Source organism: Triturus cristatus, chromosome 1_2 (assembly GCF_964204655.1).
Source record: "Triturus cristatus chromosome 1_2, aTriCri1.1, whole genome shotgun sequence".
NCBI lineage: Eukaryota > Metazoa > Chordata > Amphibia > Caudata > Salamandridae > Triturus > Triturus cristatus.
The window spans coordinates 970,317,701-970,341,908 of NC_140580.1; the positions used below are offsets into that span (position 1 = coordinate 970,317,701).

Below are 24,208 nucleotides of genomic sequence, written 5' to 3' on the forward strand. Positions count from 1 at the left end.
TGCCAACAGTGATGCTGTCCTTACTTTTTAGCCAATAGCATTTTGCGTTCTGGAACTTGTAGTTTTCCTTTACCTGTGTAGTTATACGCTTTTCAATTCCAGCATGCCATGGGCTATTTTTTGCCTGTTGGCTAGAAAGCCTGGACCAGGCAGGGAAGACGCAAACGATGGGGAGGACCACATGGCGGCTATGCATGTGCTTAGTAACAAGGTAGGTTTTACTGATTAATTAAAAGGGCCAGGTGGAGCAAAATAGCACCATTAGAAGCCACAACTGGAAAAATCTCTAAGGCACATGGGGCCAGATGCATCAAAGGGTTTTGCCCATTCTGTGTCTATGGGAAAATATGTTAATGCATATGGCCCATGATGACGTATTAACAAAAATTACGAGTCAACTGGAAACCTTTTTAACTGGTGAACTGGAATATCAACCAGTAGATGCTGTCTAGGTACGAAACCACTGCCAAGTGCACAAACCATGGTTAATAACCGCCTCTAGTGAAGAGAGCAAAAAGCATATAATCTCAAATTCAGGGAAAGGCCAGGCAGCAAAACGCCCACATGCAGAAGGTTTTCTTCGAAGCACAGAGAGGCCCGTCTCACACATGCAGTTTCTCGACTGGCCCGGGTACTTTAGTTGTCCCTTTTTGCAGCATTACGGAAGCCTGTTGGCTCAAGTCCAACTTCCCTCCTCAAGCTCAGGTGCCAGGTGCGTGCACGGCGCATCTACCTGAACACAACAGGAGCAGCCAGACAGGAGCTGCCGTCTCCCGGTTACCATGGAAACATCCAGCGCCACCTGCAGGTCTCCCAGAGGGCAAAGTCCTGAAGAGGCACCTGTGTACAAAGCGGGCGGAAGGGGCGGGGCTCCAACTTTCATCAGGATGGCGGGGTTCGCTGTGTAAGTGACAACAGACATCTGTAACAAGGATGCGTCTTTGGCAAGACAATACAGGGCTGTGCTGAGCGTGAGTGCGAAACGGATATCACGGGCACCGCGTAGTCCGACCTTCGTGGACATGGGTGGCCACGTATGGTCACTTTTTGTAACCCTGCTCTTTCGTGAATGATATGGCTTCTCCTCATTTTCTCTTTCGTCCTCCATCTGTGCATTTTACGCTCTCTGCTGGGCAGCTCAAAACGCCTGGACAGAAGGAGTGTGTTTACCCGGCTCGAGGACACACGCTGATGAAGAGAATTTGAGTAATGGAACGAAGGTGAGTTCTGCATGTGCCTTAACTTTTTTGACTTGATTTATTTCTTAGCTTTCAACAAAAGTATTTTACTGTAAAACCAAAACACACATTACTTCCCGGAGCACAAGACTTCTCTGAGTATCTGAGGCTCCCACATTTGGGGCAAGGGGGGAAGAGTTTGATGGGGTCGACTGGGGTTAGATCTGTAGGCTGCCGATGAGTGCTTAAAATAAGAGGGTTTTCAGGTTCTTTCTGAACACGTGCTAATTAAGTTTGTTACTAATAAATACATTTTGTTCTTCACTTTAGTTCCCGTGCCTTGGGAGTTATTTCGATTGGCCCTTTTCTGGTTACATCCATTTCCCAGATCCTTGTAGACTAACTGGAACTAGTTAATTTTAGTATAACATATTTAATCTTTCACAGACTAAAAAAAATCTCAGATTCTTGAGAATTGGGTAAACGAAATCTAAAACCAATTTATCTTTATATACATAATTTCTTCCTTGAAAATAATTTTATTTAAAGTAATGTCTTTCTTCCATTTGTTATGATCATCATGGGGTTCTTGTATGGTATTCTTCTTGCCTCCCAGAGAATCTCTTTTTCAAATAATCCCTTCAAGTAATCCAGTCCCATTATGGAAACAGATGACGCCAGATGTCGTATGCTACACTGATCTTGTCCTTTGGATAAATTGTAACTGACCACAAAAGCATTTTAGGAGGAGGAGTACTGCACGAGCACTCTTTTACGTATTTTTGCGTGCCATCGTGAATCTGCCCCGAGGCGTCCAACTCCCTGTTAGTAAAAGTGCATAGGGCACAGTCCTTTCTATTTGCACAAATTTGTATATGAATATTCCCATTTTATTCACGTTGTAGCTGTTTTGGGTCCAATTCCCAAAGGCATGCAAAGGTGCATAAAGCAGTGCCATGCTAGTACTACGCCTCTTACAGCCATTTACTCCATGCTCCCAGCCTGAAGTCTAATATCCATCGAGTTGCCATTTAAGAACTCTTTCCTTATCCTCACCACCTTCCTCATTCTTCACCCACCACAACTGATAGAGGCCATTTCCTCAGATAGTATGAGTTGGTAGGACGCCCTGCTGCAGGCGTCTCCAACAGGTCGATGGCGAGCTACCAGTGGCTCTCTGGCTACCTCTGACCAGCGCACAAATCTAAACTGCCTGCCTGCCAGTCCACTTGGGTGATGCAGTTGCCCTAATGTTAAGGCGCCACTTTATAAACATATGTTTTAGGTTCTATGAGGCTGGGCAAGCTATCCGTGCAGGCCTGTTCAGCACCGGCTTTAGTGAAGACTCATCCTACATTAGCTTTTTCATTCATAGTTGCAGCTAGAACTTAGCCTGCACTAAGGATGAAAAAGCTAATGTGAAATACGTTCAGATTGTATGGATTGTTGTCAGTGCACCTGCACGCAGAGCTGTGGCTGCATTTATTTCTTTTATCTAGCTCTTCTTTACTTCCGTTAGTTCTCTACTTTTTCTCCTTTCTCTCCTCTCTCCTTTTCAACAGTCTTTTCACTACTCTTCTTCCTTTTCTCTTTTCCTTCTAATCTCTTTTAACTTTTTTGCTTCTTGCAGTTCCTTTTTTCATTCTCTTCTGCTTTTTCGCCTTTCTCTTTACCTTTCAACTATTCACAATTCCCTCTCTTATGTCTTCCCTCCTTTTTTATTTCCTGCTACCCTTTATTCTCCTTCTCTTTTCCCCTCTCCTTTTTTTCCTGTTTTTCTGCTCTCATTCGTTTCTTTTTTCTTTCTCTTCTGGTTCTCCTTTCCTTTATTTCGTTTTTCGGTTTCTCTTCTCCTTTTGTGCCATTTCTTTCTCCCTTCTTCTTTACTTCTCATTCATGCCCTCCTTTCTCGTTTCCTTCACTCAAGTTTCTTTTCGTGCTCTCCTTCTTTCGTGCTCTCCTTCTTTCCTGCTCTCCTTCTTTCCTGCTCTCCTTCTTTCCTGCTCTCCTTCTTTCCTGCTCTCCCCCTTCCCTGCTCTCCCCCTTCCCTGCTCTCCCCCTTCCCTGCTCTCCCTCTTCCCTGCTCTCCCCCTTCCCTGTTCTCCCCCTTCCCTGTTCTCCCCCTTCCCTGTTCTCCCCCTTCCCTGTTCTCCCCCTTTCCTGCTCTCCTCCTTTCCTGCTCTCCTCCTTTCATGCTCTCCTCCTTTCCTGCTCTCCTCCTTTTCCGCTCTCCTTCTTTTCCGCTCTCCTCCTTTTCTGCTCTCCTTTCCTTATCTCCTTCTTTCCTTATCTCCTTTTACCTTCATTCTGTTTTTCACCATTCCTTCTTATTTCAATCTTATTCCTTTCTCTTTTCTTCTTACTTTCTCTTATTCACCACCTCATTTTCTTCTTTCTTTTCAGTCTGTTTCTTCTCTTACTCCATCTCCATTTTCTTCCTTCTTCTTCCTTTCTTATTTTAATTCTTTCCATCCCTTTTCACCTTTTCTACTCGGTGTCTCCTTTCATTTTAACTCACCAGATTTTCTCATCTTTTCCTTCTCTAATATTTCTCTTGCTCTTTTTTCCAATTGCTTGTTTTCCCCCTTTTTGCTTTCCCCAATTTCGTCTCTGCTTCTAGCCTTTGTTTCTTTTGCCCTTTTCTCTTTTTATTTTCCTTCTTTCCCATTTGTCCTTTGATTCTCTTTCTCATTTTGTCCTTCGCTTCACTCCTTTCTCCATACGTTTTTCCTATCCTTCCTGCCATCTTTTCAAGCACTGATTTTGTTTCATGATAGATGGCATGTATACCCAAGATCATGGAGGTGGCTGTAGTTATGTCTACTTATAGAGAGCTATGAAGACTGGATCTGCCACAAACATATATTATTGCTGGTGGTCGTAGTTAAGGGTGCGAAAATATTGCTCTGGGACTTTTTATTAGCTCCACAAAGAAACAGAGACTGGCACCTGATATATAGGAGAATTGGAGCCTGGATTGTCAGCATTACATTTTATTTGAAGTATATTAGAACTAAAGCAGTCACACAATGTGCTTAACAAAGCAAATCACAGGTTTTGTGATGACTTCCTGTATTTGATATAGTGCATTGTGCTCAGGATTGTCTACTGATTGCATTAGACCAGGTCAGCTGAACCACCAATGCTACGTGCAAGCTTAAGTCACTATTTATTTCTAGGACACCTGCCACTTAATTCCGTCAAATCATTTTAGCAGTTTTATTACGTTATCAATATATTATTATAATCCATTTGTTTTCTTGCCCCTTACAGATTGAAATATTTTGTGTATCTCACCTGTTATTACAGTAAGAATGTTTTAGTTAATAAAAAAAAAAGTGACCTGGTTCATAAACGTTTTTGCGCAGCTTATTGGAATGTAGGTGCTCAAAAAGGTATTTGCAATTCTAAATTTCACATTATGACTCTCAGAATATGGACACACGGAATTGCAAAAATGAGTGCAAAACTGATGTGCATTGCTGCCTGTTACCAGTCCCCAAAATGCCTACTAGACAAAGTCTAGGTCTCTAGGACTTACCCCTCACAGACCTTTGTAGACAACATCATCGCAAGGAGAGCGATTACACACACTATCCCCGTGTATACCAGAGTTATCCTAGGACATTTTTTTCATTAACCAGATTCTGTCCTGTCCTCTGAAATGGGCTATCATCTATAATGCCCTGGTCATGACTGCACTAGACTCTCCTCTCTGATCTAACCTTTCACTGACAATGTCTACTAATTGCTATCCGACCCATCATTGAGTCTTAATATTGTAGAAGCAACAAAAAATACTTTTCACTCAGTGATCCATATGATACATCATGGAAGATTCTATGGGAAATATTGAAGGCTGTTATAAGTAGCAAGTGCTTGGTGCTTTCCTCAGCCCATTTGATGCCTGCCTTCTCCAGGTGGCTGACCTTAGAGGAAGAGCTCCATTAGCTAGAATGTAAGCATGAAGAGAGCCAACGCACCCCTTCACTGAGACACCTACAACATGTCACGGTCCATTTAGTAGCTCTTAATACTGAAAATGAAGAATGTTTTGTCATAAATACTAATCACAGTTACTGTGTAACAAAGATATCAGACTATAAAAACTGTAAAATTCAAACCTGGAATTACATCAGGAATCAGATGTCCTAAGATTTTGTGGCTAATTTGCTCACCTGGGAGATTGGGATGAAGATTGTTTTCAAGAACTTCTATAGTGCCTTATTTGCCACAGGGAGCCTAGTACACCAGAATTGGGCCACCTCATTCGATACGGTCACACTTCCAAGATATTCGCACAGACAATCTCGCCTGACAAAGTGCCCTTATTGTTTTCCTGCTTCTTTTTATGAGGTGTTCTTAAAAATTGTAGACCCCCCCCCCCCACAGCTTTACCAAATAGTCTAGGGTGTAATGCAGGCATGTGCAGCGCAGGGGCCCCCAACCATCGAGGTGGGCAGCATTGAATCCAAGGCCAATGAAAATATGTGGAATGTGGGCAGCTCCGGGGCCCATCATCACATTCTGCAGGGGGTGGGGTCATTTTGTGTTATATCGCTGTGTGTAATTCTTTTCTGATCACGGGCATGGTCACCCCAAATTTGCTCGAGTTCGCAGTCACTTTGTTACAAAAACTGGTAAAAGACTCTTTCATAGGCAGCGATTACGAGCCAGTCCCTATAATAAATTATGACGCTAAAGTATTCTCTAGAATCCTCGCCTCCCAGATGGAGAACCAGATTCTCCTCCTGATGAATTCAGTTCAAACACATTTTATCAAGGCCCAAGGATCTTTAGACCACATCCGAAGAGCCATGAATGTAACAGACTTCGCAAATAGAGCCCTATCGCTCTTCTCTGGATGCAGAAAGAGTGTCTGGTAATTGGTGCTATGAACGTGGGTTAATGTGTAAATTCAGCTTTAGTCCCAATTTAATTAGGATGGCATTTGCAAACCAGGGTATACCTACGACTCGTATACGAGTCCGCAAACATTTGTCAGCCAAGATTCACCTGTCAAGAGGACCTCATCAGGGATCATCTCGCCTCTCACTCTCCCATTGTCTTTTGCTGTTTTAGTCCAGTCTATACATGAGAACCTCCACATTCAAGGCCAGTCACTAACTGGCTCACAAGTGAAACTGGCCTTGTATGCAGATGACAAGATTTGTCTCACGAGTCGTCCAGACTCTACATTTTGACACATTGATGTTGAAAGTAACGTATCTGAAATATTTCTGGATTCAAAGTGAATCTTAAAGTCCAAGGCTTTTTATATTCTTCAATTGAAGTGCCACCTACAAAGCTGGTCGAAACTGTGACAAAGGCAACAATCAATATCTTGAGGTATTTCAGACAAAGCCACACCAAACATTCTATAGGCATTATGCCCACACTCTTTTAAACGCGTTATTCAAAGACTTTTATAGATGGGGAAAGCTTGAAATCATATGGACTGAGTGCGTTAAAGCTGTGAAGGTCATATTCATTCCAAAGTACTGTAACTTGGCAAAACCTCTTCTTACACTGCTTTCACCGTCTAGTTTGAGGGAAGCGTTAACATGCATTGCCATCTTAATGGGGATGGTAAACATCCAAGGGTCATTTGACAGGTACTCATGAGAGGGGGCTTGGGAGATGGCTTATCAGTGACTAAACCTGGTAGGTAAACTTTGATACCTCAATTGAAGGCGATATTGGAATAGTCTCCATGGAATAATATTTCTCCCTTCTTTCCCCATCAAGCCCCATCCCTTTTTGTTATTATTTATTTATTTTATAATTTATTGGGCCATCTACCCCTTATAACCAGGTATTGTAGAAACAGAATATCATAATTACCAAACATGTATTGCATTCCTCACAAATGGATGTCATTCCCTTAACATATTTGACTCGCCTTTAAAAAAGATTACACAACATTACACAGCCATTTCCTACTGGTGTGGAAGGATTTTCTGGGGAAAATAGAAAACCAGTAGGTGTTAGTGTCTGTCAAAGTCCACTTTCTGATAAAACAGGACATAGGTACAACCTTCTTAATTTTTCAAATAAGGAACTTGAGAAGTTAATGGGATAGATTGCTTTTTAAATCAAACCCACAGTTGCATAGTCGCTTACAATCCTCTTGGCATGCCAGTGTGTTTGTGATTTGTTCAGTGCTCTGCCCGATCTTGTTTTCAGTAACTTTGCTAAACAGTCGATCTGCCTCTGTAGTCCAGTTTCGGTCGGGCGCATACAGCAAGATGATGTACATGAGGCAAAATAGTGACAAGGTTGTTTTGCTTTAGGGGAAAAACATCTCCGTATCTACAAAAAGGTGACAGATCAGATAAAAAAATAAAGAGAACAACAAAGCAGTGGGTACATGTCCCTGATTAAGTCCATTGCAAATTTCAATTATTCCTGACAGTGAGCGATACAAGTCACATTAGATATGTTTTCTCACTTTCCCAGTCAAAAAGACGCTACTTGCAGCCCTATACTTTATTTCCCACCACTCTCCTCCTCTCGTCATTAACACAATCCTTCATGCCTTCTAATACCTCTTGCAAATCTCCCCTAAATATCTTGGAGCTAGAAGACGAGCCTTTCACTCTCATCTCTCCCCCATCCTCTTACTGCTGCTCCACAGCTCCTCCAGCCCACTTACCACCCTCACCCCTGTACCTCTCCTTGACTTGTCACTACAAATTACATCAGCAACGCACCTGAAAAGAACTTTTTTCATATCAAATCTTATTGTTATTTTTCTCCAAACAAAACCGTACACACAATGGCATAGTTATATAGCATCCTCTATTTACATACTTACTTACTACCTCTCCTGGGGCATAGGCCATGAATCTGAACTCTCCAGCCATCTGTGTTCTGGGCTTTTCTTTCAATCTGACTCAAGGTGTAATCCATCACCTTGCAGTTTCACCTTGCAGTTCGCCTCGAGGCCTCAGCTTCAGAGGTGTTTCTTGGCCTCCCTCTTTACCTTTTCCCTTGAGGGTTCCTGGTCAGGGCTTGCTTGGTGGTGTTTGATGCAGGCTTGTAGAGGGTGTGACCTATCCAGCACCAGTGTCTTTTCATGATTTCTTCATGAGCAGGGAGTTGGAAAGTCTGCTGTCATTGGTGGTTGTTGCTGATGGTGTTTGACCAGCAGATTTGGAGGATTTTCCTCAGACATGTGTTGATAAAGGTTAGGACTTTGCTGGTGTTGTCACTGTTATCCTTCAGGTTTCTACTCCATACAGAAGGAATGATTTTACATTTGTGTTAAAAAGCCTGGTCTTGGTTTGCAGCGTTAGGTCCTTGGGGCTCCAAATCTTCCATTGCTGGATGAAGGCAGCCCTTGCTTTTCCAATCATGCCTTGATGTCAATGTCTGTACCGTTCTGCTTGTCTGTGACACTGCCCAGGTAAATGAAGCCCTCAACCTCTTCCAGTGCTTCGACTGCAAGAGTGACTGCAGTTGTACTGGCCGAATTAGCCTTCAGGATCTTGTTTTTCCCCTGTGGATTTTGAGGCCATGTTGTGCTAACGTGGCTGCCACATTATTGTTCTTCTCTTGCATCTGCAGATGGTTATGGAATAGTAGGGCCAGGTAATCTGCAAAGTTTAGGTCATCGAATTGCATATAAGGTGTCCACTGGATCCCATCTTTTCTCCTTGCTGTGAACGCCTTCATGGTCAAGTCTGATGGCAGCAGAAAGAGAAAAAGCGAGAGCCAACAACTTTTTTTTTTTTGTAAACAAACTATTGATCAGTTGAACAATGAGGCATCATACAAAATATGTGCTGGTTCCGCCGGGTTAACCATCTGATATACATCTCTGATACACATACAGTTCAATATTGCTATATAAATGTCTATGATCTAGCTCCACCTCCTCAGGAGCTACATTATTAGATGTTGGCTAAGCACGTACCTTCAAATAAACTAATAACTAAATAATGCAACCCCCCTCCCCACTCTAATCAATAACTCCTCCCTGCCTCTACCTCCCTTCCCACCCCCCAGGCGTGTCTAATGGTATGACGTCCTTGCATTCCACCTCAGGATGTCGCCCAATTACTCCTGTCCAAACCTGTTGTGTTCTGAAAGTTCAACTTAAACTTTCACTGGGAGCCTATTCCGCAGCCCTTCCGTCACTCCCCCCATGCGTCGTAGTGCATAAAATCATTCATCCGCCCCCGGTTATTCTCGGTCTCATTCTTGTGAAATGTCATTTAGCAGTTTCAATTGCAGCGTTAAAGCCTCCCAAACCCTGGCTGACTCTAGTGCCTTCTCACTCCCACTTCTCCTAACATTTTGTAAGCGGACCTAACCTTCGCTACCTGCCCAACGCTCGAATTCTCTTCTCCATCTACTGGGACCCCTCCTCCATTTCCAATGACTGGTGATATCTCATTTTGCTATTACTAGGCCCAGGTCTTGGAATTTGCTGGTAATTTTGTTCTTAGACGTATGTGGGAATCTGTGTAGCAAGTAATATCCTGCTGACTGAATCACTTCTTTCTCAGTAGTTTCTGCAAAAAGTTCTGTCACCTCCTGCCAATACTTCTCTATTTCCGGGCAACTCCAGAAGATATGGAGAAATTCCGCACCTACTTCACCACACCGGGAGCACATGGCCGTGTGAAAATACTTGTTAATGCGCCCAGGGGTAAGATACGCCCTATGGTATATATAAAAATGAACCAGCTGAAATCGGGCCTTTCTGGTGACTCTACCGACCCTCTCTGTGAACTCTCCCCATGTCTTATCCTCCAAGGGTTCTCCTAAGTCCTCCTCCCATTTCTGTTGTAGTTCACAAAGTGGAAGAATAACTGCACTGTTCAGTTTTCTATATAAGCAGGTGACCGCCTTAAACGTCCCCGCTGCCATTACCACGTATTGGCATCCTTCATCTAAACCAGGTTCAATTAGGCCCATCCCCCAATGCTTACGTATTGCTGTGGTTAAGGCCGCATGCAGCAAGAAATCACCCCCGATATTCCATTTTGCTCACTAAAGTCTGCGAATGGTAGTAACTCGCCGTCTTGATATAGTTGCCCTATGGTAAGTACCCCAGCATCTTCCCATGTCCCTAGTTTCGTCCAGTCCGCTCTATGAGGTAATGCCATGCAATATTTTAATGGTATCTCTGGCACATTTGGGTGCCTCCGCGCTCATCTCTCGTTCTGATATAGGTAGTTTTAATACTATTCTGGAAAGGAGATCTGGAGCAGGGCATCCATCGCCTCTCTGTATTGTTCCCCATACACCCATTTTGTCAGCCATTGCAGTTCAGCTGCTATGTAGTAGTATTCAAAATACGGCACCGCCAGTCCCCCCTCCCTCTTGAGCCTCATTAAGGTTGTCAAAGCTACTCTCCTCCTGCCTGCCCCCTCGAGAGCAAACAACTCTGGCAGACTCCGGTCCTCACTTGGAAGGCTTCCGTGAGTTGTCCTCATTGGACTGTCTTGCAGGTCATTCCCTTGTAAGAGTTCCTCATGATTCTTACACGTTTAGCTGGCACACCGTGGTGGCTGAGGAGTTTCCAAAGAGTCTCTCTGCCCACGCTGTCAAGTGCCTTCTCATAGTCATTGAAGGTGACATAGAGGGGGGAGTTCCAGTCCATCGACTGCTCAATGATGATTTGTAGAGTTGCAATCTGGTCTGTGCAGGAACTGCGTTTGCGGAAGCCAGCTTGCTGGTCTGAACGTCGACTTGTTCCTTCATTCTGTTCAGGATGACTCAGTTGAACACTTTGCCTGGGGTTGATAGAAGAGTTATCACTCTGTTGTTTGTGCTGTTACTCAGGTCACCTTTCTTGGGTATCTTGACGAGTTACCCCTCCTTCCAGTCGGATGGCATCTTTTACTCTTCCCAGGTTCTTCCAAACATGGGGTAAAGCATGTTTACTAATGTTTAAATGTCTGCCTTCTGTGCCCCTGCAGGAATTTTGTCAGGTCCTGCTGCCTTCTCATTCCTCAGATGTTTGATGGCTTGACATAATTCTTCCTTGTTTGATCTGCTGCAGTCGATTGGCATGTCAGCTGGCTGTATCTCTGGTGGAGACTGTGGTATGGGCTGATTCAGCAGTTCTTCAAAGTGCTCCACCCCTCTTCGTTGTTGGCCTTCGTTACCCTTGATTGTCTTCTTAGCTTTGTCTTTAACAGGTGTTTCTGGCTTCCTGTATCTGCCAGAGAGTTACAGTGTTATGTCATAGAGTTCTTTTAAGTTTCCATGGCTTGCTGCTTTCTGGGCTTCTGTGACAAGACCATCGATGAATCTTCGCTTGGCTGCTCTTAATCTTCTCTTTGTTTCCTTGTTGGTTTTGGTGTATATGCTTTGAGCTTTCACTTTTTCTGCTCTTGTTCGGCTGCTGTTAACTGCAGCTTTCTTTTCTTCTTTCTTGGATTTTGTGGAGAGTCTTGGTGAAGATTCATTCTTTATGCCGGTGTTTCTTGGTACTCTGTGTCACTGTTTCTTTGATCTTCTCCCACTTACATTCTACTGGGTCTCTGTCATCCTCTAGTTCTTGCAGGACTTGATACCGAGGATTACTGAATATTCACTTCTTGTTTGTGCATCTTTGAGGAGGGTGGTGTTATATCGCTGCTGTTGGTTTGTCGGTTCCATCCATGCCTTCTTCAGTTTTAGCATGGCCACGACAAGGTGATGGTCTGACTACACATCCACTCCTCTCATCCCACCTACATCCTGCAGGGACCTCCAGAACTTCTTGGCAATGCAGACCTAGTCGGTCTGAATCTGTTGAATGGTCTGGTGACACCCACGTTGCATTTTGTATTCTTTTGTGTGGGAATATACTACCACTTCTCACCATAATGTTCAGCGCACAGAGATATGCAAGCCTTTCACCATTCTTGTTCATGTCTCAAAGGCCATGATGCCCATAACTTCTTCATACCCAGTGTTGTCACTTCCAATCTTGACATTGAGGTCCCTCATCAGTATTGTGAAGTTTCTCTCAAGACATTTCTCCAGGATGGGCTGGAGTCCGTTGTAAAACTGTTCTTTTTCTTTGCTGTTATTTGTAGGTGCATAGCACTGGATAACATTGATGTTGTTCCTCTTTTTCTAAATGCTGAAGGTAGCTGTGATGATTCTGGGACCATGAGCTTCCCATCCAATCAGAGCTTTGTTGGCTGCTGGCGTTAGCATCAGTCCTACTTCTCTCTGAGTATGTGGGGCGTTCTCTTCCTTGTATTAAGAATACAGCAGCATTCCTTCTGGAGCCAATCTTTTCTGTCCAGACTGTGTCCATCTAGTCAAGCTGATGCCAAGCAATGCAAGGTTGTATTTTTTCATGTCCGCTGCCACTTGGACTGTCTTGCCTGACTCGTATTTGGTCCTCACATTTCATATCCCAATGCTGATGGTCTTGGTGAAAAGCAGGTGGATCGGCTTTGTGGCTTCCAGAGATCTTTGACTTCCACCACAAGGCATCAAAGCTCTCAGTGAAGGAGATTTCTCTCTTCCCCCATGGCAAGGATGTATTTTGGTTGACGTTTATGGAGCTAGGATGTTTTTACATAGTGGGGTAGCTAGCCCCACGCATAACCATTATCCTTTCGTAGCTGGACTTGGGACCCGCCATGGCAGAGTTGTTTACATAGTTAGCCAGTGCTTAATTTGTAAAGAATAAGTGTCGGGCCCTAAAGTTTTGCTTAGCAGTGCCCGACTGGTGTAATTAAAAATTGAGGTGCCATATACCATGGCTGTGCTGTCTTGCTTTAACCTCATGTCTCTTTAATCGACTACCAGGCACTCCCAGCCTCTTTATCTCAATCACTCATCCCTGTTTTCTCCCATTGTCAGCATTTTTCCGTCTTTCTCCTCTGTCTTTTCTTTTGCTTCTCTCCTTTTTGTGTTTTTCTGTCTTTTGCCCTGAATCAGTCTGTTGAGGAAAATTAAGTGCTGGTGCCCAAAAATGATTGCAGTAGGACCTACCTGCAACCACTGGCTCCAATTAAGCACCGTCGTTGACATACATTATAGTTTTCAGTGCACCTTATCCCAGGCCATAGTAAGTTTGCCATTTCCCACATCTTTTGACATGCATCTGAGAACATTCCCTTGCTCCGTATGTTTTGCACATCTATCGATTTCATTACGCATTCAGGTAAGGAGGAAGGACCTGCAGAGTTCCAGTGATTAGCAATGTCTCTCTTCACAATCCTAGTTCCAATCACAACCAGGTTGTGAGCTCCACAGGCACTCCCCAAATCATCAAGAAAACCTAAGAGTGTAATTTGCAGCAAAGGGTCTATCACTCTCCCAAGGAATCCAGACAGAATGGTGAAAATTCCTTGCCAATACACTGTTATAACTGAAAAGCCTCTAACCATATATCAAAAATTCCCATTGTCTTCAGGTTGGCAGAAGCATTTGAGTTCAGGGAGTTTGTGGACCAGCCACGGGCGTAAGGTAGGTAAGATGGAGGTATTTGAGCTGATGAAGTTGCAGTCTAGCTGGACTGACATGGATACTTAGGGCCATGCAGGTGTCTCTCCAGTCGCTACCATCCAGTGAGCCCAGCCACCCCTCCTAGTGTGCCTTCAGTGCCAAGAGAAGATTAGGCGAGTTTGTTAGCCAGCAATTTGTAAATCTGAGATTATCCCCCCCCCCCCTTTCCCTAGAGGGCCCATAAACATCTGTGTCTCAAGTAGACTGCATTCAGGTATATCTGAGAGAAACTCCTAGTGGTATGTGATAGCGTGGCGCAACTGTACATAGAGTTAGCACTGGGATTTGTGTAAATCAAATTCCACTTGGAGCTCTTGAAAGGACTTCATTTGTGCCCCTTCCCAGTCATCCATCACCTTCGATAAGGACATAACCTTTTGGTGCTCTCAATGCAAGGAAGACCTTTTCTTAAAAGTGTGAAATATGTTTCTAGTCACATGGTTTATATCTCCTCCTCTTATTTTTTTCTGTTTTCATTGGGCTTTTTGAGATTCTAGTGCCAGACATCTCCAAAAATATCTGCTCAGAAATAACTTCAATAGTCATCATTTTCATGCAACTGACATTAATGCTTATTCAGTTTTCTTGCATATACTCCGCAAATGTGTCATGTTAGATTCTCTCCAAAACTTTTATCACTTTAACATGAGTGGGCATTTAAGGGTCAGCTGTTGGGTGAAAGACCAATGGTGCCGACATGAATAGTTAACTTCTGAATAGGCGCAGGCGGAGAATTCCGCTCCGCCCGCGGAGTGTGCGGCGATTTGCCTACTCCGCGTTCTCCGCCTCCACCCCCCTGTGCTGCCCTCCTCCTCGCCGTCTCTGGGTGATCATTGCAAAAACGCACGCATGCGTATTTCATGCAAGAAATGCACATGCGCGCGTGCATACTCAGTTTTCGCAATGAGACGGCGAGGAAGAGGAGGAGGGCAGCCCGGGGATGCCGCAATACAGGTAAGTGTTTTTTGGTTTGGTTTTAATTAATGTCTAATTAATTGTTAATAGGGGTGTGGAGGCGGGTGGCGGAGTGGAGCGGAGTTCCATGGATTTTGGGCCCAACTCCGTGGACCTCCACGTAGTCCCGCTACACCAGCTCCGCCCAGGGTTACTTCTGAAGACTAAAGAGATGGTGGGAGTGTCAGCATGATCCCAAATGTTGCCATGGTTAGGGTGCTGTTGTCCCCTGCACATTTGTACTCTCCTGCCTTCCAAAGGCAGGACTGATTGGGCTCCACCTCATACAAGATGGTCTGACATCTGCTATGGTGTTTCGAACGGTCTGCCCAAGATCTCAACGTTTCCCCTAAAAGCCTGCCTCAACGCAGCTGCAAGACTATTAACAGGCTCGAGAAAATTCGATTACATCTCACCGCACATGAAGGCCCTGATTTGGCTTCCTTAGGAAGCCACAATCCAACTCAAACTGGCCTGTATCACACAAAAAGTACTACACTCTAAGTCACTTTCGTACCTTGCTCATAAAATTAAAGTATCCGGAGGAGGCAGGCACTCCCAGAGTGCCAGGGATCTTATGCTGAAACCTCCCTTCTTCTGGAAGAAGAAAGCTTACAACAGAGCTTTCTCTGGGGCCACACCTAGAATCTGGTACTCGCTGCCACCAATCATCAGAAGAATAACATCTCTGGCAAGATTCAAGAAGGAAGCCAAGACGTTTCTAATGGGCAAATTCCTGCCATAAGCTCTCTCGGAGCATCTACGGAATCAGCGGCTTAGTGACATTTTACTGCTATTTATCTTACGCTACCCACTTTAAGTCTCACTAGACTTCGCAGATGTAACCTATGTGATTCTGGTATCATGGACAATGTTTATATTACACCATATTTGGTACCTCTCTGTAACTTTATTGGGCAGAGGTTGCTATTGTGCAGTCCTCCCTTGCTCCTGCTTGTATTTTCTCCCTTAAGTGTATTCATGATCGTTTGCTCCTAATCTTTGAATTTAGCTTGTTATCTCTATAAAGCACTCTGATACCCTAACGGGTCACATTCGTACTCTACTGGAGTTCTCTGACCAAATGACCTGTCCTCTTTCATTCTAATACGGCATACCTCTTACCCATTATCGCTACCCTGGCTCTCTAGCTGACTTCCTAGACTAGACTGTGCTATACATTTTATAGCTAGTACCAGCTATAAGTCCAGGAATTTTGAGGAATATCTTCCCTAACCTCTTTTTCTTGCTTTGAGGCATCGATTCCAGTAGACACAGTTCCAATTTTCAAACACATGCTCTATTCAATGCCTCCTCCAGTGAACTTTGCTATTTCTTATCCTCCGTATTTATAAGATGTTCTCATTTCACAGCATTATGGATGGCATTATCTATGGATTTATTGATATTTTTAAGTTTTCACCCTTTTGTGTCATGTATGAGTTCTTTCCTGTACAAGATTCGCTTACTGATTTGATTAAAAATAAATACATATGTTATGGTCTTTTTGTTTGCAAATCCTTTAAAAAAATCGGGTCTCTAGTTGGCAGAGGTATGCACCCTATCCAAGTAGGAACCACAATATCCTAGTCATGGTAAATCTCAACACAATCCTAAATTATCCTGCGCTCATCCCCTGGTACCTTGGCACAGAGCTGGCAGGCTTAACTTAGAAGACCATGTCTAAAGTATTTGTGCAATAACTCATACAACAACGCAGTAAATGCACCACAAAAAAGACTCCACAACACTTTAGAATACTAGAGAATATCTCTCTGAGTAAAACAAGTCCAAAACAAGCAACATCCATCAAGTAGAAGTCAAGTTAATAAATGTCGAAGAAATAAAGTCAATAAAGCGCTTAGAAGCAGGTAGTGCTAAAAGGTTACTTCAGGTTGCAATGGGCCGGTGCAAATCCAAAGTTCAGGCCAGCTGCGATGGAATGTGGGCCGGCTACAGGGACCCACCTTGGGGTGCAGTTTGCGCAGCAAGGATTTGCATCATCCGGCATCAGTTCCGAGAGGCTGCATGGCGAGGCTTGCATTGTCCGGCATTGGTTCCGAGAGCTGTCAGCTGTGCGTCGAGGCTTTGCTGGCCTTCACGCTGCTTAGCAGAAACTCAGCTGCAGAACCCACTTCTGAGGCCCAGAACTTGGAGTAGGCACCTCAGGCAAAGGTAAGACTCACAGAAAGCAGAATCCGGCAGCACCAGCAGAACTGCAGAAAGTCTTTTGTGTCCCTGAGGCTTCATAAACAGGAGGCAAGCTAACAAGCCTTTCGAAATCACTTTGGAGGGAAGGCAGAGTCTGGCTCTCCTTCCAGCAGAATCAGAGAGCAGCAGGCCACCAGGCAACAAGCAGAAACGCAGTCCTTCCAGAAATACAGTCCAGTTGAGTCCTTTGCGCATCACTGCTGTTCTTCTGACAGAGGTTCAGTGTAAGTCCAAAAGTGTCTGATTTGGGAGGGTCAGAGACCCAGTACTTGTACCCAAATGTGCCTTTGATGTGGGGGAAACTTCAAAGTGTGGTTATGAAGTGCACGGGTACCCCTTTCAAAACAGTCCTGTCTGCCAGGTTACCTACAGGGATCACCAGCCATTTGTGTGGGGTCAGATCATTATTCTTTGAGGTCCAAGTGTGAGCCACCTTTCCTCCCGTCTGCCCAGGCCGGCCATCGGAATGCAGATGGATGCGTATGGATGCAGCCACCACTGGCCTTCCTGCATTTATGGCCATCTGGAAGGAATGCACGAATGGGAACTGTTCCCCCATCCAGCTGTATACTGGAGACAGGCTAAAGCACAGAGAGCAAAGTTAAGAGCAGAAAAATGCCCACTTTTTAAAAGCTGCATTTCTGCATTAGTAGTGTTAAATCCAACCTTACCAGTAAGGCACATTTATCACTACTATTCCACTCATACCAAACATTATAAACCAACTCCCCTGGGATCAGGAATTTTTAGAAGTCTGTAAGGGATTTCCCAATGCTTAGTCTATGAGGGGAGTAGGCCTCACAGTAGTGAAAACTAAATGGGCTGCTTTTCACTACCAGGACATGTAAAACATAAAAGTAGAGGTCCTAACTTTTACTTACATAGCACCCTGTGCCCTTTGGATTACCAAGGGCCTGCCTTGGGTTGACTTGTATGAAATAAAAGCGGAGTTTAAGGCTTGGCAAGTAGCTTTAAATGCCAAGTTGAAGTGGCAGTAAACAGAACAAAGGCACTGCTGAGGCAGGCCTGAGACATGGTTAGAGGGCTAATTATGTAGGTGGCACATGCAGTGCTGCAGACCAACTAGTAGCATTTAATTTACAGGCCTGGGGCACCTGTAGTGCACTTTAATAAGGACATATGAGTAAATTAAATATACCAATTGGGTATGAGCCAAAGTTCTTTCAAACAACAAAAATCTGGCTATACCGGGCAAAATATCCATTTACTTTGAGTAGGACTGGTGTAGGGGGGGATCCACCTCGACCCAACAACTGTTTCGCCAATTGCACTGTCTAATCCAATCCTCTTTACCCACTATTTTAATTACTTTATAAAAAAGAGAAAAGAATGTAAGTCAGATCACTCGCCACAAACATACTCTCAACAGATAAGTGTATGTGTACCACAGAGGAAATGTGTGTAGAAATGAAAATGTACCTCACGTGCGCAACACCAGAGGAGCTACTGGCAGGTTCTCACCAGCTTGCCCAAGCTTTTATCATCATCTGTAACTTTCTTATATAGAATGAAAATTTTTGTCCAGTAAAGAGAGTGTGAAGAGGTGAAAATGGTTTGTGTGTGATTGGCTTAGGGATGCAGGAGGAGGGAGGCTGCCTAAAATGCGCCAAGAGCAGCAGAGGCGGTGGAGCGTGATGCGGTCGCGAGGAACTAAGGTAAGTTTATTGTTTTATATTTTTATTGATTACCGTCAGCCCCCCTACCCCTCCTTGCGCAAACACACCCGCCCGTTTTGCCTGTCGCGACTGACCTGTGCATGCCTAGATCTTGGTCACGCTGAAGGAGTTCGTGATGAACCGGGGTATCCAGAGCGGGATAATGTATGCGATAATTAATGAGACTGGGAGAGAGAACCGTGGAGGTGGTGCGAGGTTGTTGGTACTTTAAGGTGGGAGTGTGGTGATTGCACTGGACCTGTAGTCAGGGATGTGGGTAATTGAAAAGCCCCATTTGGTCAGGTGTAATTCTCCCAGGCGAGGGGTGGACGTGGGATTGTTGTATTAATGAGCCTGCACATTAAGAGTGATGGGTAGGTGGGGAAGTGACCAGGCTGGTGACTGATGCTCGTGTAAGGGGCTTTACTGATTGGCGGGTGGGGCCTGGGATAGACAAAGGGGCGATAAACCGCCGAATTGTTGTCAGAAAGGTAAAGGACCCGGCCCATGATGACTATTACAGATCTCTGGGTGACATAACATACGGGTATCTTGTGGGATTGGTAGCGTGTGCAGTGGGTGGTCCTAAGTATTAGCCTACTGTAAATATTGGTGTTTATTAAATTGGTCTCTGTGCACTCGGTGATATGGTGGTTTGTATCCCTCTTGCAATTGGATTTTTGGTTGTGTTTGCCAAGTTGGGCTCTTGAACTGCATATGGTTAAGGTATTTTGCAAATTGTGGTCTTTGTATTTTGGGTGATTCAGGGGTATTCGTTAAGCCTGACTTTCACTTGTAGTTATATACTCACTTCCACCTCGCATGCACTGTGTGGTTGAGAGTCCTTGCCTGGTGCTCTCTTGCACCCGTGTCTAATGGTATTTACACAGTGTTCTTTATACAGTGGCTGCTTTGAAAGAGATGTACCTCAATTCATTGGCCGGTTTAGGGTGGCGATTGACTTCATACACTCGGACAATTGGTGTATTCACCCGTTACATGTGCAGAATGTTTGGGCTTATACACCTTTCATCATTGTGTGTGCTCAGTAGTTTAGTTATATAATCTCCCCTCCTCCCCCGTCCCTGAATATGCTGGGTGGTTTACGGTATTTAACCAGTGTGCCCCCCGGTGAGTGCTTTAAATGGCCCGGTGCTATCCGGTACTCATCACCTGCACTTCTTTCATTTGGAAGGAACAGTACCGGCACTTCTCAGCACTGCTCCAGTGCTTTTATGGGAGACAACATGCACGTACTTATCAGTAGTAAACAGATACTCTGGGGCAAGTAGTCCCTGCACGTCTATATTTGTTTTCATTTCCAGCACTGCCCCTGGTACGTGGCCCTCTATTTGTACAGCAGTTGGTTTTAGAGGAGGGGCCAGGCCGGGGACAGGACGGGTCATCAGACCTCAGAGTGGTTGACACCTTTCTGCTTTCTCAAATTTGCTTGAAAATGCACTATTTGCCCTCTCTTTTATCAAACTTTTCTCGGGGAAGAACCCCCCCAAACCACCCATAGGTGGTTCAGGCCCGCTCGCTACGCTCGCTCGCCACAGTGCATGTACGACAATTGTTAGTCGGTAGTGGTAGTCGGCACAGTTAGTTCGAGGGTCTCACAAATTCAGAACATGAGGCATTGTTTTATTTTCTGTGCTCGCAAAGCACCAACTCTTCAGATCAATCAATCAATCAAGACACTTGTAAAGCGCACTACATCCTGTGAGGGTCTCAAGGCGCTGGGGGCGGGGGGGGGGGCACTGCAACTGATCGAAGAGCCAGGTCTTGAGGAGTCTTCTGAAGGTCAGTAGGTCTTGGGTCTGCCGTAGGTTGGTGGGGAGGGTGTTCCAGGTCTTGGCGGCGAGGTGGGAGAAAGATCTGCCGCCGGCGGTCGTTCTTCGGATGCAGTGGACTGTGGCGAGGGTGAGGCCGGTGGAGCAGAGCTGGCGGGTGGGGGGCGTAGAAGCTGAGTCGTCTGTTGAGGTATGCTGGGCCGGTGTTGTGGAGAGCTTTGTTTGCGTGGATGAGGAGCTTGAAGGTTATCCTCTTGTTGATGGGGAGCCAGTGCAGGTCTCTCGGGTGGGGTGAGATGTGGCTGCGGCGGGGGATGTCGAGGATCAGTCGTGCCGAGGTGTTCTGGATGCGTTGCAGTCGTTTCAGGAGCTTGGCCGACGTTCCTGCGTAGAGTGCGTTTCCGTAGTCCAGCCTGCTGGTGACGAGGGCCTGGGTGACCGTTCTTCTCGTTTCGGTGGGTATCCACTTGAAGATCCTGCGGAGCATTCGGAGGGTGTTGAAGCAGGATGAGGAGACGCCTTTGACCTGCTTAGTCATGGAGAGGGTGGAGTCAAGGATGACCCCTAGGTTGCGTGTGCATGGTCGGTGGGTGTCGGGGCTGTTCCTAGTGTTGTCGGCCACCAAGAGTCGTCCCAGGCTGAAGGGGTGGGGCCGAAGATGAGGACCTCCGTCTTGTCCGAGTTCAGCTTCAGTCGACTGTTCCTCATCCATTCGGCGACGGCCTTCATTCCTTCGTGGAGGTTGGTTTTGGCGGTGTGAGGGTCTTTGGTGAGGGAGAGGATCAGCTGGGTGTCGTCGGCGTAGGAAATGATGTTGAGGTCGTGCTGTCGGGCGAGGGGTGCCATGTAGATGTTGAACAGCTGAAGGAAGAGCCCTGGCGTACGCCGCAGATGATTTCGGTGGCATTGGAGCAGAAGGGGGGGAGGCGGACGCTCCGAGTTCTGCCGGAGAGGAAGGATTGAAACACTGTCCTACAACTTTGACACCATTTGATTAGCCGGCTGTTTTATTATTTAAACCACTTCAGTGCTGAACTTAGTGAGATGTTAACTTCTGCCCAGAGTCATCACGGAATGCTGTTGAGATACAGGCCCGCTGTCCCTGACCTTTATCCTGAGAAGGAAGATAGCTGTACCCTTGGAGGAGCATCTGTGGATGCACTGATTCTAGCTTCCTGACATACATTATCAAGGGTTTGGTCATTCCAACAGACCATGTAGATTTATGCTCCCAATATGCTCTCTTTAGCATAGAAGCTAGCAATAGATAGGAGTTACATTAGTAACATTATGAACAATTACCATGGTTGAGTTGTTTGTATTTTTTTACAATCCTATTAATGCTTATTGCAATAATATGTCTCATCTTTCTTACAATCGCAGAACCCGGGGGACGGGGTCCGGGGCCGAATTCGGCCTTGGGGGAGATGGGGGGGGGGGGGGTCACGTATGCCCCCATCCCTATGTAGGGAGTATGAGGGTCCATGGGTCCGATACGGCTTGGGGAGGGGGCAGCTCAGCCCTCCTGCCCCTTGGGGATGAGGTGCCCAGGGCCAGGCCTATAGACAACCCACTACTGCACATGGTTGAAGCCCATGCGCAATGTGAGTTTGGCTGTATAGAGGGGAGGTTGGCCATGCCCTGCACCCAAACTCCTGGCTAAAGACTGTGCGCTGCAGGGGTGCATTTACGTATGGCAATGAGCATTACTTTATGTTAAAAAACAAAAAAGAGAAATTCAATGGAAAAAAACAAAGGTTAACGTAGCACAGTGGTTCCCAAACTGTGCGCCGTGGCTCCCTGGGGAGCCATCAAACCTAGCCCGGGGAGCCGCAAACCAAGCACTTTAATGCATTTAATGTTGAAGGGTCTGTTGGCTTCAGATAAACTAATTAGACTTAAAAGCATGATGTTGATGATTTGTAAGTGACATGCCTAAAGCTGTAAACAATGTGCTTAATTGATGGCATGTCGAGGGAGAGGACCTCCATATTTCACTGGATCCCCACGTTCCAACACTCCCAAAGTAAGCGGAAGATGCCTGATTTATTTTGTTAGACTCGTTAATAGTTTTTTTCTAAATGCATTTTACACCAATACAAGTTATCTGGAAAGTGTTCTTAAGAATTGACATTTGTACTTGAATCATAGGTACTTCCAGTACACATTTCTTTCAGTACACACACATTTCAAGATAGGCCTGCTCTCTCCTTGTGCACAGGGAAGTAAAACACCATATATGGCATAATGCCAACATTTGGAAGCAAGAAAGAGGGACTGTTAGAAATGGGGGTCTCTAGTTGGCAGAGGTAGGTACCTTTGTCCAAATAGGGACCCTTGCTTCTAGTCCGGGTAAGGGGGATACACTCCTAAAATAACCCCTGCCTACCCCCTTGGTAGCTTGGCACGAGCAGATAAGCTTATTTCAGAGGTAGTGTGTAAAGCATATGTGAACACATACAGTGAAAACACTACAAATGGACACAACACCAGTTTAGAAAAATAAGTAATCTTTATCTAAAATCTCATTGGCCTCAGGGCTCATATTAGAGCGAAAAGGCTGGAAACAATATGGGAATTCTTGCCATAGACAACAAAGTAACTCTTACACAGCTTCTTTGCTAACATTTGTGTTGGAAATACTGCAGTCTTACAATACTGGTGAGGGAGACCTGCCTGAGCCACAATCTGACTGAGATTAACATCTCCCCCTAAAACAGTTGCTCACCGTGGCAAACTGTCATGGCTGATTAGGCTTTGTCTCGTCTCTGTGGATTAGGATGGTTGAATCCTCGTTCAGCAGTTTCCAAACTGCACACCAAGTGGAAAATTGTGAAAGACTGTTGCACACTAGAGCACCATTACCACAACCCTCCCAGGCCTGCAAGTTCTCTCCCATTTTCTTTTCCAAGGCCCCATTCTTTACACACCCTTTCCTTCACATCATTTGGAGGACACAAGTTTATGGTGTATGAAGGCTGCAGTTTATTATTCCAAAACACAACATGGATGATACATTTCACTACATATTGGTTGGTCATTCGCCACCCATGTTTGCTTGTTGTACTTCGCATCTCTTAGTAATATTGCACCCTCTTGTTTTGTTCCCATTTCTCGCTGACAGCACTAATCTTGTGCGGTGGCCCGTTCCGCAGGTATCTCGGTGTTTACGGTTCTAGGCTTCCCTTGCTACAGACCTCGTGGGCAGGCATCAGACCTGGCCCGGGCTGCAAGTGCCGTTCCACTTGCCCTAGACCCTTGCTGACACTCGCCTGCTCACTGTGCCCCTGCAATATGGCATCCCAAGGACACTGTCTGAGCAGCTCTTCTATTCTGGCTTTCTTTGTGTGCTGTTGCCTGCTCACCCATGCCCCTACCGTTAGGCATCCCAAGGACACTGTTTGAGCAGCTCTTCTATCAAAGTTACTCTTTTCCGTGGGTACCTTTCTGTGCTGCCTCCGCCTTGCCTACTGCCTTCACGTCTGCGACTGCCTTATTTCTGGTGCGAGTGGGTTTCTCTGGTGAGGTTAGTTGTGTGACCCAGGGAGCCCTGTGCCCCCCCTTTACCTTTCTTTGCTCATCCACTACCTGCTTTCCCATTGGGCGGCTCCAGTGGTGGCTGGTGAGCTTTGAAAGCGGTGAGGCGTAAAAAAATCAAGTCCTGCAGTGAAGTTGCCTCGCTAGACCTTATTTTTATTTCCCTGGCATTGTGAATTTGCATACGTTGGCTTTTTACAAGCTATATATCTTTTTAAAAACAGATGTGCCAAGGATATTTCTCCTTTTCAATATGCAATGCATTCCTTTTAAACACGTTTGGATCAATATGAATGACAAGGTGAAAAAAGAATATATAACGTAAACATGTAAAACACTTTCTGATTGCTCGCAACATTAAGGCCCACTCCCTCCACTGTGAATGGCATTT

General features: G+C 45.3%; 1 protein-coding gene across 2 annotated transcripts in view; it reads left to right on the top strand.

Annotated features, from left to right (window-relative positions):
• Positions 1–851: 851 nt before the first annotated feature.
• Positions 852–24,208, top strand: part of RNF183 (ring finger protein 183) — a 100,028-nt gene continuing 76,671 nt past the window's right edge. The window contains exons 1-2 of one of the 2 annotated variants that reach the window (XM_085615584.1): positions 1,085–1,220; positions 18,406–18,487. The gene's annotated coding sequence lies outside the window, so the exon portion shown is untranslated. Of the gene's footprint in view, positions 1,221–18,405; positions 18,488–24,208 lie in introns of both variants that reach the window. The other variant, XR_014966258.1, reaches the window with a different exon arrangement.